The sequence below is a fragment of the Schistocerca nitens genome, chromosome 9 (assembly GCF_023898315.1).
Source record: "Schistocerca nitens isolate TAMUIC-IGC-003100 chromosome 9, iqSchNite1.1, whole genome shotgun sequence".
Taxonomy (NCBI): Eukaryota; Metazoa; Arthropoda; class Insecta; order Orthoptera; family Acrididae; genus Schistocerca; species Schistocerca nitens.
Window position 1 is genome coordinate 400,314,287 of NC_064622.1, and position 16,183 is coordinate 400,330,469.

The 16,183-nt window shown below is 44.3% G+C and overlaps 1 protein-coding gene across 1 annotated transcript in view; it reads right to left on the reverse strand.

The window, feature by feature from the left end:
• The window catches only part of LOC126204270 (uncharacterized), a 242,123-nt gene that overhangs the window by 74,555 nt on the left and 151,385 nt on the right, over window positions 1-16,183 (reverse strand). The gene's annotated exons all lie outside the window — the stretch shown is intronic.

The window sequence follows — 16,183 nt, forward strand, 5'->3', positions numbered from 1 at the left end:
AGAAGGAACAATCAGGAGAAGAGTTTGTCGTTAAATCTTCATGTCGTTCGTAGGTTGTGACATTAGTTCGCTACACACAGGTTTAGCTGTCCACAAAGTTCAGGCAAGGACAGTCCAGGCCTTCCAAGGGCGTTGTCGAACAATTTTTGCTGATAAACACTTGAAAGAATAAGACTGCGACTCTATCAGTACTTGCTGCACCGAGTGGAAGGACGTTTATTTTTCGTTCAACGTAACGTCGTACACTATGTTATCAAAAGTATCCGGACACCTGGCTGAAAATGATTTAAAAGATCGTGGCGGCCTCCATCGGTAATGCTGGAATCTAACTTCCACTCTCGCAGGCATACATTCAGTCAGGTGCTGGAAGGTTTCTTGGGGAATGGAAACCCATTCTTCACGGAGTCATGCTCTGAGGAGAGGTATCGATGTCGGTTGGTGAGGCCTGGCACGAATTCGGCTTTCCAAAATATCCCAAAGGTGTTCCATAGAATTCAGGTCAGTGTGCAGGCCAGTCCATTACAGGGATGTTATTGTCGTGTAACCACTCCGCCACACGCCTTGCATTATAAACAGGTGCTCCATCTTGCTGAAAGATGCAGTCGCCATCCTCAAATTGCTTTTCAGCAGGGGAAAGCAAAAAGGTGCTCAAAACATCAAATGGTTCAAATAGCTCAAAGCACTATGGAACTTGACATCAGAGGTCATCAGTCCCCTAGACGTTGGACTACTTAAACCTAACTAACCTAAGGATATCACACAAATCCGTGCCCGAGGCAGGATTCGAACCTGCGAGCGTAGCAGTAGCGTGGTTCCGGACTGAAGCGCCTAGAACCGCTCGGCCACATCGACCGGCGCTCAAAACATCAGTGTAGGCCTGTGCTGTGATACTGTCACGCAAAACAACAAGGGATGCAACCCCCCTCCATGAAAAACACGAGCACACCATAACACCACCGCCTCCGAATTTTACTGTTGGCATTACACACAGTGGCAGATGACGTTCACCGGACTTTCGCCATACCCACACCCTGCCATCGGATCGCCACATTGTGTACAGTGATTCGTCACTCCACACAATGTTTTTCCACTGTTCACTCATCCAATGCTTACACTTCTTACACCAAGCGAGACGTTGTTTGGCATTTACCGGCGTGATGTATGGGTTATGAGCAGCCGCTCGACCACGAAATACAAGTTTTCTCACCTCCCGCTTAACTGTCATAGTACTTGCAGTGGATTCTGATGCAGTTTGGAATTCCTGTGTGATGGTCTTGATGGATGTCTTCCTATTACACATTACGACGCTCTTCAAGTGTCGGCGATCTCTGTCAGTCAACAGATGAGGTCGGCCTGTACGCTTTTGTGCTGTACGTGTCCCTTAACGTTTCCATTTCACTATCACATCGGAAACAGTGGACCTAGGGATGTTAAGGAGTGTGGAAATCTCACGCACAGATGTATGACCAACTGACACCCAATCACCTGACCACGTTCAAAGTCCGTGAGTTCCGCGGAGCGTCCCATTCTGCTCTGTCATGATGTCTAATGACTACTGAGATCTCTGATGTGGAGTACCTGGAAGTAGGTGGCAGCACAATGCACCTAATATGAAAAACGTATGTTTTTGGGAGTGTCCGGATACTTTTGATCACATAGTGTACCTTCAAGTTAACCACAGGTTGTAATCATCTCTAATGGTGTGCTTCCGAGTGAGAAATAGGGCCTGCTACCTTTTCTCGAGGTGTTATGAGAAAAGCGGACACATTCCAGAGTATATAGGAAACCCACGGACACTGACCTCTACCTCCAAGCCTTCACTCACCATGAAATTCGGGTCTAAAGACTCTGGTTGAATGGGCTCGAACACTTTCAGACAAGGAGACCTTTGCCTAAGAATTGCAACACAGACGAACAGTGTTCCGAAGGAATGGCTACTCATATCGTCAACTTGAGCAGGCATTGCAGTAAAATCAAGAACGCCTGAGCAAGAGGTTGAGACTGAGACAGGGAAGGGGAAACCCAGAAACGCTTATCTACCCTATGCTGGCCTAGTATCCGAAATGACAGGTAACATGATATACTCAGTATTTCGCTCTCATCGACAGATGTAGGAAGTCTTCTTTGTAATGTTAAAGAAGATCTACGTCTCCGAAAGGCGGGTGGGTACCACGTTCCGTGAGAATTTGACGTGTCTTACGAGGGGAGAGTCATACGGTGTGTCCACAAATTAATACTTTAAGAACTTGGAAACTATACTGTATATTAAAAAATGGCTTTCAACATGTGATAAGATACTCTCCTAAAATTTTTTATCTTCGAAACGCCGCAATTTTAAGTAAAACTGAACTTGAAAAACTGATGAATTGTGCACGCCACAGGGAAAGCTGAGTGTGGGGCTTGGTACATACACACGACTTCCGATACCCAAGTGCAACGAAATTTTCGAACACGATATGGAAGGCAAGCACCGTCCCGGCCATCTATTCGGGCTTCGCATACGTCGTTTATGGAAACAGATAGTGTTCACTATAAAAAGGGCGGGGACATCTGTTTCAGGAGCCGACGTGGACAAGGTGCGCCAGGCGTTTGCAAGGAGTCCCACAAAATCGATGCGAATGGCGGCCAGAGAGCTGGAAATGAAACGATCAACAATAAACAATGTCTTGCAGAAGAGTTTACTGTGCAGCTGCTTCAGGCATTAAACCCTACGGCCAATCCTCTGCGCGACCAATTTTCAGCGGTTATGATAGGCAAGACTGACGCAAACAATGACCTTTTGGAAAAGACCTGTTTCTCCTGTGAGGCGACGTTTAATGTATCCGGCAAGCTGAATTGCCATAACGTTCGTATATGGCATTCGCAGTGTCCTCGTAAAACACATGAAATGGAAAGAGGCAGTCCCAAGGTCAATGTTTGGCACGGACTGATGCACAGTTGCCACATTGGTCCATTCTTTTTAATCGAGTCTGCTGTCAACGGTGGTGTTTACCTGGACATGTTACAAGAATGTGCACAATTGGAACACCTGCAACCTGATGTCATACTCCAATAGGATGGGGCACCACCCCACTAATTGCACCATCCTCCTGATGCATAAATATATTTCTATTTCTGGATGATAAGTTCCCGTATATGTGGTCTAATTCGATGGCCACTACGATATCCTGACATTACACAACTATTCTTTCTGTGGGGTTTTACAAATAATTTGGTGTGCCGAATTAAGGCTAGAGACCTACAGGACTTGAAAGCACGCATTCACATTGGATCTGAACATGTCACCGTGGATATCTTGACTCAGACGTGGAGAGAAATAGAATTCCAAAACACATTATATATGCCTCTAGAGGTGCACATGTTGATGCGTATGAAAGAGGAAACAAAACTTAATGAGTTATCTTATAGCATGTTGAAAACCATTTACTAATATCTAGTATAGTTTTAAAGGTAGTAAAGTCTTAAAGCGGGACGTTGATGAAAAACACATACTATTTCAAAAATGCACCAAATCCACAGTTTTGGAGATATGGCAATGAAATTTTGTACCAAGCTTTGCAAGAAAGTAACACATTTACATATAAAATCCTTTGATTATATATATTCAACTTTTTTTTAAACGAAATTTGAAGTTTTATTTTCAAAAAATAATGTGTGTTCCTTTTTCTCAGAAAGTATTCAAGAGATTTCTACAAAAATTTCTCTGTTTCATCTCTTTATATGTTATAAGCTTCTCTCATGAGGTTTTTGGAATAGGTCAAATAGGAGAATTTTCATAATTTTTTAATTATAGTACCACAAGCAAATTTTAAATTCATACAAAATTCCAAGCACTTTGCCCTACATCTCAACTTCCAATCAGAAGTTCAAAATTTTCTCTTGAGACAACGCTTATTCGGTTTACATAAATATGTGTACAAAATTTCATAACTGTAGCATTCATAGAATCTAAGGAAAAGGTACATAAACTTTAAAAAACAAACTTTTCAGGAAATGCAATTTGAAGTTCTACCTAACTTTTTTCCTTATGTCACTTTTTCAGAAAGCACCACATTTGTACTCTGGGTCGTCTTTGCTTTCAGGGCTTCTCTTCTGGTTTCTTATTGTCTGTCTTCTTTCCTTTACCAGGTTTTCAACTGACTTTTCAAATGTAGAGACGCGCTGTAAATCTATTTTTATCAGGATGTCTTGAGTAAAATTTCCTATCTTGATGCCCAATCTTTCTAATACCTTCATCCTCCCTACGTTCCCATCGTTAAATACAATAACTGCATCATAAGTTGGATCATAAGATGCAAATGGGATTTTAGGGCATCGTTTCCATCTGAGTGAATTTAGAGACTGATTTGGATTTTGGCTTTTGCCCTGAACGTACTTTTTGAGAAGTGCAGGATCGGCCAGAAACCTGTAAGTGGGCTTGACGAGATCCATGATACAATTTGGAAGACTCTCCTTGTGAATGGGGTTGTTTTCCCTCTGAGCTTGGCGTGGCAGGGAGGCCGCGTCACAATTTTAATTAATTTTCAGGCATTTCGGATGCGATTTCAACATTGAAACTTTGGGAACTTATTGTCCATGAGTTGTACTAACAAATAAAATATAAATCAAAAATTGACATTTTTGGTCAATTTCATCAACGCCCCCCCTTAAGTTGTAAAGTCAGTTTATGGACACCCTGTAGGACAGTTGAGGAGAGATAGAAGAAACATCAGCGACCATCCGACTAAAACAACCAATCAAGCCAGCTGTTGCTGGCAGCTGACTCGAACAGAATCAGCAAATGAGACCAGCATCAAATGTAAACGTTAAATTTCTGAGACAGCGAAACTAAGGAGTCTATTGAAATAAGCAGGTTGGAAGACCTAATAAACAGGGATAGGGATTTTAGTTCAAACAAGTTTTGGGTCCGGCACTCAATTTATTAGAATCTCGCCAGCCATTATGTAGAACATAACTGACAAGCGCGGAAGGAATGTGTGTTTCGCTCAATATGGGTGCAGTATCTGAAAAACAAAAGAGCATAAAACGACGCAGTCCGGCTGGAGTCCAGACAGCGAGTACACGCGACAGTACAACTGGAAGAACCAAAAGAGGACAACTGGGTCGGTCGACGAGATGTTGTGCAGAAAATGAATACAAGAACTCTGATGGTCACCCGGAAACACACATGCATTAACCACGTCGAGAAAAGCTGAGAGATACTTACTAACAAGGGAACCTCCCCATCGCACCCCCCTCAGATTTAGTTATAATTTGACATAGTGGATAGGCCTTGAAAAACTGAACACACATCAATCGAGAAAACAGGAGGAAGTTGTGTGGAACTATGAAAAAAATAAACAAAATATACAAACTGAATAGTCCATGTGCAATATAGGAACATCAATGATAGCATGCGCTCAGTAGCGCGGTGGTCCCGTGGTTAGCGTGAGCAGCTGCTGAACGAAAGGTCCTTGGTTCAAGTCTTCCCGCGAGTGTAAATTTTACTTTCTTTATTTTCGCAAAGTTATGATCTGTCGTTCGTTCATTGACGTCTCTGTTCACTGTAATAAGTTTAGTGTCTGTGTTTTGCGACCGCACCGCAAAACCGTGCGATTAGTAGACGAAAGGACGTGCCTCTCCAATGGGAACCGAAAACATTTGATCGCAAGGTCATAGGTCAACCGATTCCTCCACAGGAAAACACGTCTGATATATTCTATAGTACACTGGTGACGGAATGTGCGTCACATGACAAGAATATGTTGTCGACCCACCTAACTTCTACACTTCGCGAATGGGTAAAAAGATTCTTCTACCTTGCCCGATTTAGGTTTTCTCGTGGATGTGATAATCACTCCCAAAAAGTGATGAAAACATAAGAGTTTGTCACATAAACTGCAACAAATGAATGCAACAGTTTCACAGTCGCACAGTTTTCTCAGTGCTCTTTCAAAACATATTTTTAACGTTTTCAAATTTTCCGTGTGTAGACCGTCAAATCCTACATATGTCCAAGCAAATCTGAACATGCCCTGGAATTTTGGAGAGCGAAGTTGATGTGTGAGTGCTTGAACTTTGATAATTGTCTGAAAATAAAAAAATAAATTTCTCACTCGAGGGAAGACTTGAACCAAGGACCTCTAGTTACGCAGTTGCTCACGCTAAGCACAGGACCACGGTGCTCCTCGGCCCATGTTACCCTTGATGTTGCCTATCTTGCGCATGGACTATTCAGTTTGTATATTTTGCTTATTTTTTTCATAGTTCCACACAACTTCTTCCTGTTTTCTCGATTGGTGTGTGTTCAGTTTTTCAAGGCCTATCCACTGTGCTAACTTATAACTAAATCTGAAGGGGGTGCGATGCGGAGGTTCCCTTGTAAGGAAGAACCGTTAAGATTTAATGTCTCAGCGACGATTACATCGTTAGAACACGGAACGAAGATTAAGGTTTAACAGCCTATCGACCACAGGGCCAGTACACATGGTGCACTAGTTTAGCTTGACGAAGGACGGGAAAGGAAGTCGGCCACGTCATTTTCAAAGGAACAAAACCAGATTTCGCTTCCAGTTCAAGGTTTTATCTACAGTCGTCAAAATACCAGTGTCTTAACCGCGGTGTCAGCTTGCTCGGGTGAGTTACGAGGAATAAGATGTGGAGCACAAGCTCAGACAGGGAAGGAAATCAGAAGTGGCCTTTCCAAATGAACCACCCTGGACAGGAGCCATTACATTTCCGACGCGTTAAGGCTGGCGGTTGTGCCCTATCTTCGAAATATGCGTGGCGTTATCGCTCAACGAGATAACGCAGCACTGCGTGTTACCCATGTTGTTCTCACCAGAATGTGTTCGACTGTCACGCTGTTGTGCACGTTCTACAGATCTGTTATTCAATTGGAACATTTCGTCATGGGGCGTCGTGAGACAAACACGTCATGACTCGCGAGCCACTGTGATTGATGGCAACATGGATCCGACGACGTATCTGTCATTCAAGCTCAGTTCGACTCGACATCGGGCAATGTTAGAGGCTTCGTTGCTGCCAGAACCGATAACTATGTATCAATTCTCACACCTTTTATTCCTCCAAGCCACCCACAAATATACTTACGCATTCTTTCTGCAGTACTAGAATAAGTAATATTCGTTACTTGCAGTCTTTCATTGTGTAGTTTTAATGGCAAGTAGTGTACTTGCGATCATCATAACCATTTGTAGCCCTAATCAGTGCTTCTATAGTTAACGATGTCCAGTACTGCTCCAGTTTCATTACTGTTTCTGTAGTCTGTTCAAAAACCATTGTAATCTGTGTTAATAAATTTTTTGTAGTTCAGTCCTCAAAAGCACTTATATTCCATAGATACATTCTAGTAATTCCTTGGGCTTTATGGAGGGCGTTGTGGTGTGATATGCTTCTGTTCGTCTCTTCTAGCTTCATGCTTGTAGGAGATGATACCCCCGTTGGAAAATGCATCACTATTGCCCGTACGGAGCTCCGTCACTTTCCGACCATCATCACATATATTTTTTGTCTTTCGGGTGGTGAGAGTCCAGCCTAAAGCTGCATTTACGCCCTGTAGTTGCAGTTATCTGCGCCTAACGTGCTCTGCTAGTTATCGGTCTCCGCCAACTGTTACCCTCAACATTCTTCACACAATTGTTTCTCGGTCTTACAAGGCAAGTTTCCGCAGTTCATCGGAAGTGACTGGGTAGAGACGTCGGGGAACGCAAACAATTTTTCGATGTGGCACGAGCAATATCATCCAACGACAAGGCGGTATAGTAGAATATAGAACACACAAGACTTCACGAAGTGGGTGCATACGTTGGGCAGCTTTCGAGAGGTACATATATTACCACTCGTCATAGTTGAACATGTGTGCAGGATTCATGCATGCAATAACTTTACCAGCCAACACGACCAGGTCAGGTGACTGGGTTCGTAGATTAATGTCTGAAGTGTGTACCTCTTTGTTATTCTATCCATAGAAATGTTGTTCTTCAGCAGCATCCACAGTTGGTTTTATAATTACCTGTCATTATATAATTACTAGTTGACAATCCAATTTAAGAGCGGCGTTCATTAAATACCGCAATACATTTTCTCCTGAAAGCAGTTTGGTTTTACTCAGGTTTATACTACACCGTATTATTCCTCACTCTTTTAGCTACAAAACTCTGTTTTTCAACGTACACTCCATTCAAATCAAGGGCCTTGCGCCACTTTACTCAGACGGCCTGTATGTCTGCACGGTACCAGTCTACTGGTGGACGTCGGAGCCAATTTCTTGTTGCATTTATTACTTCCCCTTCAGCCACGTGCTGCTTCCCACAGAGTGTATCCGCCATTGGAACAAACAGATGGAAGTGAGAAGGTTCGAGATCCGGTCTGTAGGATGGATAATGAAGAACAGTTCAGTGAAATTTTGTGAGCTTCTCTTGGGAGCACAGACCTTGCGTTGTCATGGAGATGGAGACGTTCGTTTGCATCACCTCGTATGAGAGTGGCCACACGTTCTGATATTGCAGGCGTTACAGCTGTGTGTGTGTGGCCGGCACGTGGCAGATCAGGCAGGTTTTCAGGACGTGGTTGCGATGATGACTAATCATTATTTATTTCTATTTTCTGCTACCAGTCACTTTTTTATTTTATGTTTATTCTAACATAATACAACGCGTTTCGAACATGTTCTGTTTATCTTCAGGCGTTTATACATACATACAAAGAAATGTTACTTAAAAATAAACAGTCTTAAACTAGATTAATCTAGAACTCTTTCTCCATTGTTTGTTACTGTAGCGGCTGGTGTGTGTGGCATTTGGGGGGTGGGGGGTGGGGGGGGGAGAGGAAGGGGGCAATGTATGGTTGGAAAATCGAAATGTCTTCTGCTGGTTTTCTTCCTTGTGGTTGACTATGTGTGAGATCACAGGCTGTATAGGATGCAGATAGATTTGCATCAGTTCTATGGTACGAAAATAGTGTGAAAGGCTTTTATATGACGGTTGATCACGATTTCATCATCTTGCTGCTTCAATTGCATCACTGGTGTAATGGTGGAGCTGTTGATTGACGTTACACTATTGCACATTGTATTTTGTCACTGATTGCCAACGTAATTCATTTCACAAATTGCTTCGACGTTATGCACATAAAACAAGATGGCGGACTGTAGCATGTGAGTCTGTATCGATTATCGAGGTTTTGCATCGATATTCTTGGTACTGACAGATTTGTACTCAATTATTTACATTGACATATCTAGAAGCTATTGAGTTACAACTGGCTTAAGACAGTTGAAAAATTCTGAGTTTTTGAATTCGGTTATTTCATTAACAATATTGTCTCCATGCTTTGTATTATGTATGAAAATTTCCATTTCTTCCATGATATCCATTCTTTTACTTTTTTCTATTTTGTGTAAAATTTCGAGCTTGTCTTCGATTTTCAAAGGGTGGTCTGTGTCTTTAGTGTGAGACGCTACTGCTGATTTGTTACATTTATCAAGCCTGTAGCAGCCTAAATGTTCTTTGAATCGGGTTCTGAAATTTCTGCCTGTTTGGCCGATATAATATTTATTATATTGGCTGCAGGTAATTTTGTAACTGCCAGATGCATTAGTACTTGTATCTGGTAGTTTTATATTGTGGATAAGCTTCCTACTTAGGTTGTTGTTGGTGCTGAAGCTGATTTTTACTTCTGTGTTTTTGAATAGTCTTGCTTATTTGTCAGGTACTATTCCAAGGTATGACATTTTAACATATTTGACTGCTGGGGCACTGTCAGTTGTGAGTGTAGTTTGATGTTGTTTGTTCAGTTTATTTTTTATCTGTTGTGATATGGTTTTAATTAGAAAAGGGTCATATCCATTGTCTATTGCAGTATATGTTATGGTTTCCATTTCTTGTTGGAGTTCTGTATGTTAAAGTGGAAATTTGTGTGCCTTGTACAGCATTGATCTAATCATACTTTTGTTCACTGCCAGGTCCCCGCAAACATTCTACAAGTGCCTATGAATATCTCTGATGATCCGATTTTCCTCCAAAAGAAACTCGATGACAACTCTCTGCTTGGAACCCACCTCCGTTACAGACGCCATTTCGAACGCTACGTATAGCGCAGCCACCTTTTGGAAATCGTCAAACTAAAGCGGCTGGAGCGGGGCTGTTCCACGATGTCCCACAATAAATACCACGTTTTTTCGACCGAAACTGCCCGAGAAAAAAGTGTTGCATTACTTATTGAACGCCTATCATATGAATGTTGTATCTATGAAACAATCAGTAAATCAGCAGAGGATCATGTGGATGTGCCTACAGTGAGTTGTACCATTACCTTCGAGAGTGAAAGACTACACATCTCAAGAGTGTATCGCAAGAACTACAAAATAACAATTGTCTCCTTTGACATGGGATGATCCATGTGCTCCGCCTCGCCTATCGCATCCGCCTACCATCCCCCACGTGGATCCCCTACAACTTAATTCCTTTCCCACATCTCCTCCTCTTCCTTGAATGGATACGGATCCTTTACACCTCCCGTAAACCTGATCCCCCTCACCCCCTTGTCTCTCTCACACTTTATCCCTTCCCATCCCCATCAGCTGCTGCGCCTGTACACCTGCATCCCAACCGCTCTCCAACTTACCACACTCCATACCCTAGCCCAAGGTGGCTTCCACCAACTTTCCCTCTCGGATGATGCCCTCGCCCCTCCATCTACCCCGTACCAGATTTAATCCTTGGAAGGCCTGTGTGGCCGAGCGGTTCTAGGCGCTACAGTCTGGAACCGCGCGACCGCTACGGTCGCAGGTTTGAATCCTGCCTCGGGCATGGATGTGTGTGTTGTCCTTAGGTTAGTTAGGTTTAAGTAGTTCTAAGTTCTAGGGGACTGATGACGTCAGAAGTTAAGTCCCATAGTGCTCAGAGCCATTTGAACCATTTAATCCTTCCCCTCCTCCTCCTGTGTTTTTCCTCCTGGGCACCCTCTTTCCCTTCTCTCCCTCCTCACTTTCTCCCTCCTCTCCCCCTGTCCTCCCCCCTCCCTGGGCTTCCACGCCCCATACCTTCCCCTCTCCCATCTTTTCCACCTGGCATCCGTCCCCCCTCCCCCCTACCCCCCCCGTATGTATCTGTGGCAACCCCTCCTCGCCTTTTTTCGTGCAGCAGTGTGTTTATAGTGCGCCGAAGATCGTCATCACTGTGTTAGTGTTTCTCTTCGCCTTAGTGCAACAGTGTTTCTTCATAGTGCTCCTACGTTCACGTGTTCAACCGTCTGTCTACGTTTGTGCACTGAGCTGACCTTCCCTGTGCGACCAGTGCCTTCCGTGAACGACTTTCTTTCTTTTTCATATGTCTGTCTCCTGTTTTTATCCTACTTGTACATCTGTCTTTATGTCTTCATGATCTTGTATGGTTATTTTCTGTGGCCGAAGAGCGGCGTGGATAGGCCACTGCCGGGCTACCTTTTGTAAAGGTATAAAATAACAATAAAGTAAAAAAAAAGTGGGATGAGATCTCAAAATGTGCAAAACAGGCTGTGATTAAGCAAGTCGGAAACGTAGTAAAGAGGAAGAAGGAATCTACAACTGCGTTACTTACTTTGCAAGTGAGACCAGCGTCAGTGAGGCAGTTGTAGGCTATGAAGGAGAGCTGTGGAAGATCGCTAGGTGCGTCCATGGTGATGCAGGCGAGGGCACCGAGGAGGTTAGCGATGTGTGAAACCATGACGAAGGCGAGTGCCAGACGGTGGCGCAATCGGCGGCCTGGGGGCGGCACCCACAGCCCCAGGAGTCGCAGCTCTCCCAACACCGATGACAGTGGCCACAGCAGCTCCGAATCCTTCACCTCCATCTGCTGGTCAAACCACTCATCTTAGAAGTCAAGTCTTTTTTGAAGCAAAACACTGTAGCAACATAGTCACCTTTGTGAACAAGATGAAATGCTATCTGCTTCTAGAGTCGAGATCCCTACGACATTCTACACTCATGCTCATAATTGAAGGATAATGCTGATACATGGTAAAACAAAGCTCTAGTGGGCGGTTTGCGGGTTTAAATCACCTCGGGGTATGACCATGCGGTGCATTTGACCTGCGGTCGTCGCACAGTGGCGCTGACAGCAGTCCACATACATAGAGGTGTGTTGGTGCATGTCAGAGTATGGCGCAGCGGGTAAGTGTGCAGACGATTTCAGACGTGATAATGGTGACTGTGCGTAGAAAATGGCTCAAAGAGCACATATTGATGACGTTATGAGAATACTAGGGAGACTGGAAGTTGGTTAAACACAGCAGGTCGTAGCACGGTCCCTCCCTGCGCCACAAAGTGTGATCTCAAGATTATGGCAACGATTCCAGCAGACAGGAAACGTGTCCAGGAGCTACAGTACGGTGTGTACAACACCACAAGAAGACCAATATCTCACCATCATTGCCCGCAGACGGCTACGGAGTACTGCAGGTAGCCTTGCTCGGGACCTTACCGCAGCCCTTGGAACAGTTGTTTCCAGACACACAGTCTACGGACGACTGAACAGGCATGGTTTATTCGCCTGGAGACCTGCAAGGTGCATTCCACTGACCGCTGGTCACAGGAGAGCCCGTAATGCCAGGTGTCAAGAACACAGTATTTGGTCATTGGGACAGTGGTCCCAGGTTATGTTCACGGACAAGTCCAGGTATAGTCTGAACAGTGATCCTCGCCGGGTTTTCATCTGGCGTGAACCAGGAACCAGATACCAACCCCTTAATGTCCTTAAAAGGGACCTGTATGGAGGTCGTGGTTTCATGGTGTGGGGTGGGATTGTGATTGGTACACATACACCCCTGCATGTCTTTGACGGAGGAACTGTCACAGGTCAGGTGTATCTGCACGTCATTTTGCACCAGTATGTCAGCCTTTTCAGGAGTGCAGTTGGTCCTACCTTCCTCCTGATGGATGATAACGCACGGCGCCACCGAGCTGCTATCGTGGAGGAGTACCTTGAAACAGAAGATATCAGGCGAATGGAGTGGCCTGCCTGTTCTCCAGACCTAAATACCATCACGTCTGGGATGCTCTCGGTCGACGTATCGCCGCACGTCTTCAAACCCCTACGACACTTCAGGAGCTCCGACAGGCACTGGTGCAGGAATGAGAGGCTATACCCCAGCAGCTGCTCGACCACCTGATCCAGAGTATGCCAGCCCGTTGTGCGGCCTGTGTACATGTGCTTTTTGATGTCGGGGTAGATGCGTAGGAAATAGTGGCGTTTTGTAGCACATGTGTCTCTGGAAGGTTTTCTCAACTTATCACCAATACCGTGGACTTACAGATCTGTGTCGTGTGTGTTCCCTATGTGCCTATGCTATTAGCGCCAGTTTTGTGTAGTGCCACGTTGTGTGGCAACACATTCTGCAGTTACCCTTAATTTATGAGCATGAGTGTAGAATAGCCGACATGTATGGAGGACGCTGAGGGGAAAAGTGCATTGTGAAAAACACCGTACCACGCACGCTTCAGTCAATAGCGTCATCCGAGAATTACACATGCTGGAGAAGCATTACTGATAGTTTCAACTTTTAGCATTCATTTTCATGTTACAACATATAGGGGTACGACTATTATTGACATGAAGAATGCGGTATCACCACCCTATCGGCGTCAAAATTGGCAACAGAATTGCAAGTTTTCCTCAGACGCCGATAGCGGTCGCGTGGGATCTGGCAGACACTATGGCGCGCGTTCCTGAAGCACGCCTCCAACCGTTCTGGAGTACAAGCACCCACCGCCGCGGCAATATAGGACGGCCGGTAAAAGCCAATCGTGCTCACAGCCACTTCGCTATGCAGACGCCACCTAGGAGAGGCATCGTTCATGCTTAAGGGGAGGTTTACTATCTTTTGGTTCAAAAAATCGTTTTTTTTTAAATTGCATTTTTGGATCCATGAAAATGTTCAGAATCCACCCCTGAAACGGTTTTTCCGAAAACAGAACGGAAATGTTTGTTATTCGCGGTTGAACGAAAAAAATGCACCTGCCTGAAATCGGCCTTTTTCACGCACCAGTTTTTTTCTTTCGGAGGACGAGTTATTGTACCGGTGCTTGGGAGGAAACACACAAAATTCAAATGAAAGTTTGAACGCGTGCGTTTGGAAGTTAGCCCCCAAGCATTTGCATTCAGTTGCGAAGACTTTGGAGATTGCGACTTTCGTGGCAGTGAGCAGCTTCAACGAAGGGTATTCAGCAATTTTGAAGACCATGACAACGATGGACATCACCCTGGGACTCTATTCGACGCAGTTCGCCAAGCATACGGACGACCACCGGATTCAAGCGGCCGAAAACCGCTTGTCACCGGCCGTACCAGCGGCTCTGGAGCAGCGCAGGATGGCCCAGATCGAGCAGAACGCCCTCTATGAGGAAGAGGAAGGACTAGTTTATGGACCCGGAATAGCAGATTGAAAGTAAGTTGCATAATATTGCATTTATATGTAGTCAAAAATTCAAACGCGTTTTTCTCCAAATGAATTTTTTTTATCGCGCGTTATGGTAACTTCAAATCTACTGAACCGATTGGCATGATTCTTTGTTTCCGACTTAGCTAACTAAATTGTCTGGGAGTTGTACCACTTTTATTCCGATCCATCAACTATAAAAATTTATACTTTGCCGACGAATTAGAAAAATCGATGAAAACAACCCTATTTTTTTTCAAATGGCCACCATTTTGTTACATCTGGTCCAAATAACTTATGCGAGGTACAACTCCTAAGGAATCTTATATACTTCGCTAAGGTCAACTCAATTTTGATTTCAAACGAGCCGGCTGACCTGTGACATACCACGCGCGGAGGTCTACACCGAAATTTTGTTTCCTTCCGACGGCACTTCCGCCTTTGCTCTTCGACGGTTGCAGTCGAAAAAATTCCAATTTGTAGAGAAAATATCAATAAACATTTTGACCAAATTTGACATTGATATCTATAATACATCTCGAGAAAAAAATTCTCAAAGAACATGCTTTTATCGGGCCAAAGATAGTAAACCTTCCTTTAATTCGGAGAGCCTCATCCTTGTTGATATTGTGGTAGCTGGACTTTGTTTCTTGCTGCAATATTTATAATGAGTCTTCATACACTTAGAGAAAAAGAAGTAAATCTGTTTACTGCGTTAAGTTGTTGGCTAATCATTTCTGCTCCTGTCCAACTTTCCTGGGGTAAAGTCGCCGAAACCCAATTCTCCTTACAGTTGCGTACGAAATAATTCTCAACAAGGGACACACAAGAAAAGTGTAACGATCTTAGGAACGGTGGTTGAGTCGTGGGGGCTCGCAATAGACTTCGCGTGTCTTGATTTTGGGCGTCATTCAGTGGCGCTACCACTGGCGCCGCGAATCAATCGCTGATTATTCGTGGCAGAGCGAGTGCCAAAGAAGGCCTTGAGTGGCGCTGGATGGGCAGTAAGAGCGAAGCAGCGAAGGACGCCGAACTAGAGACTATCGCAGGCTGAGTTCAGGACATAATGGGTCAGTCGACCGATGTTCAAGAGTTGGTGAAGTCGGAGTTACGAAATTCTGCTGAATACGGCGTCCTGAGCCCGCTGATTTGTCCGGCTTTGATATTCCATGCTGTGCAGGGCTGGGTGCTGGGAGCCGCACTGAAAAATTCCAGGATTATCAAATATCTGCCACATCGTGCGTTGATGACAAGAAATTCTCACACTACGATACGTCCATCTCTATTGCCTGCGCTTGGTGGCTTGCTGAAATATTTGTTTGATTGTAATTGCCTGAGCTAAGGTTCAATTGCTTCAGATTATTTGCATTTTTAATCAGTCGAATATTTGGCTCTGTATGTAATTGTGCCTGCACCAGAACTGCTGCAAGCAACTGTTGATCACGTCGTTTTACGGATGCAGCATCTCGTCAGCGTCTACGGTACTCGTATTGAACAATTTCACATTTTCTGCCCACGTCCAGTTCTGAATTTCTTGCAAGACATTTCTACACCTCTTTCTCGCATTAACAGCGCCAGACTGGTACATCATGGCCAAAACTGGAACTACTTTTTTCCAGAGTAAATCTATACCGCATTAACGCATTAGAACACCTGCCAAGTTTCAGTGCCACACGATAATTGACGCCAACACTGTGTCCAGCTGCACTTTAAATATAATCACCCGGTGGTATTCCACTCTTCCTTTCCCCGTAATACACATATATTG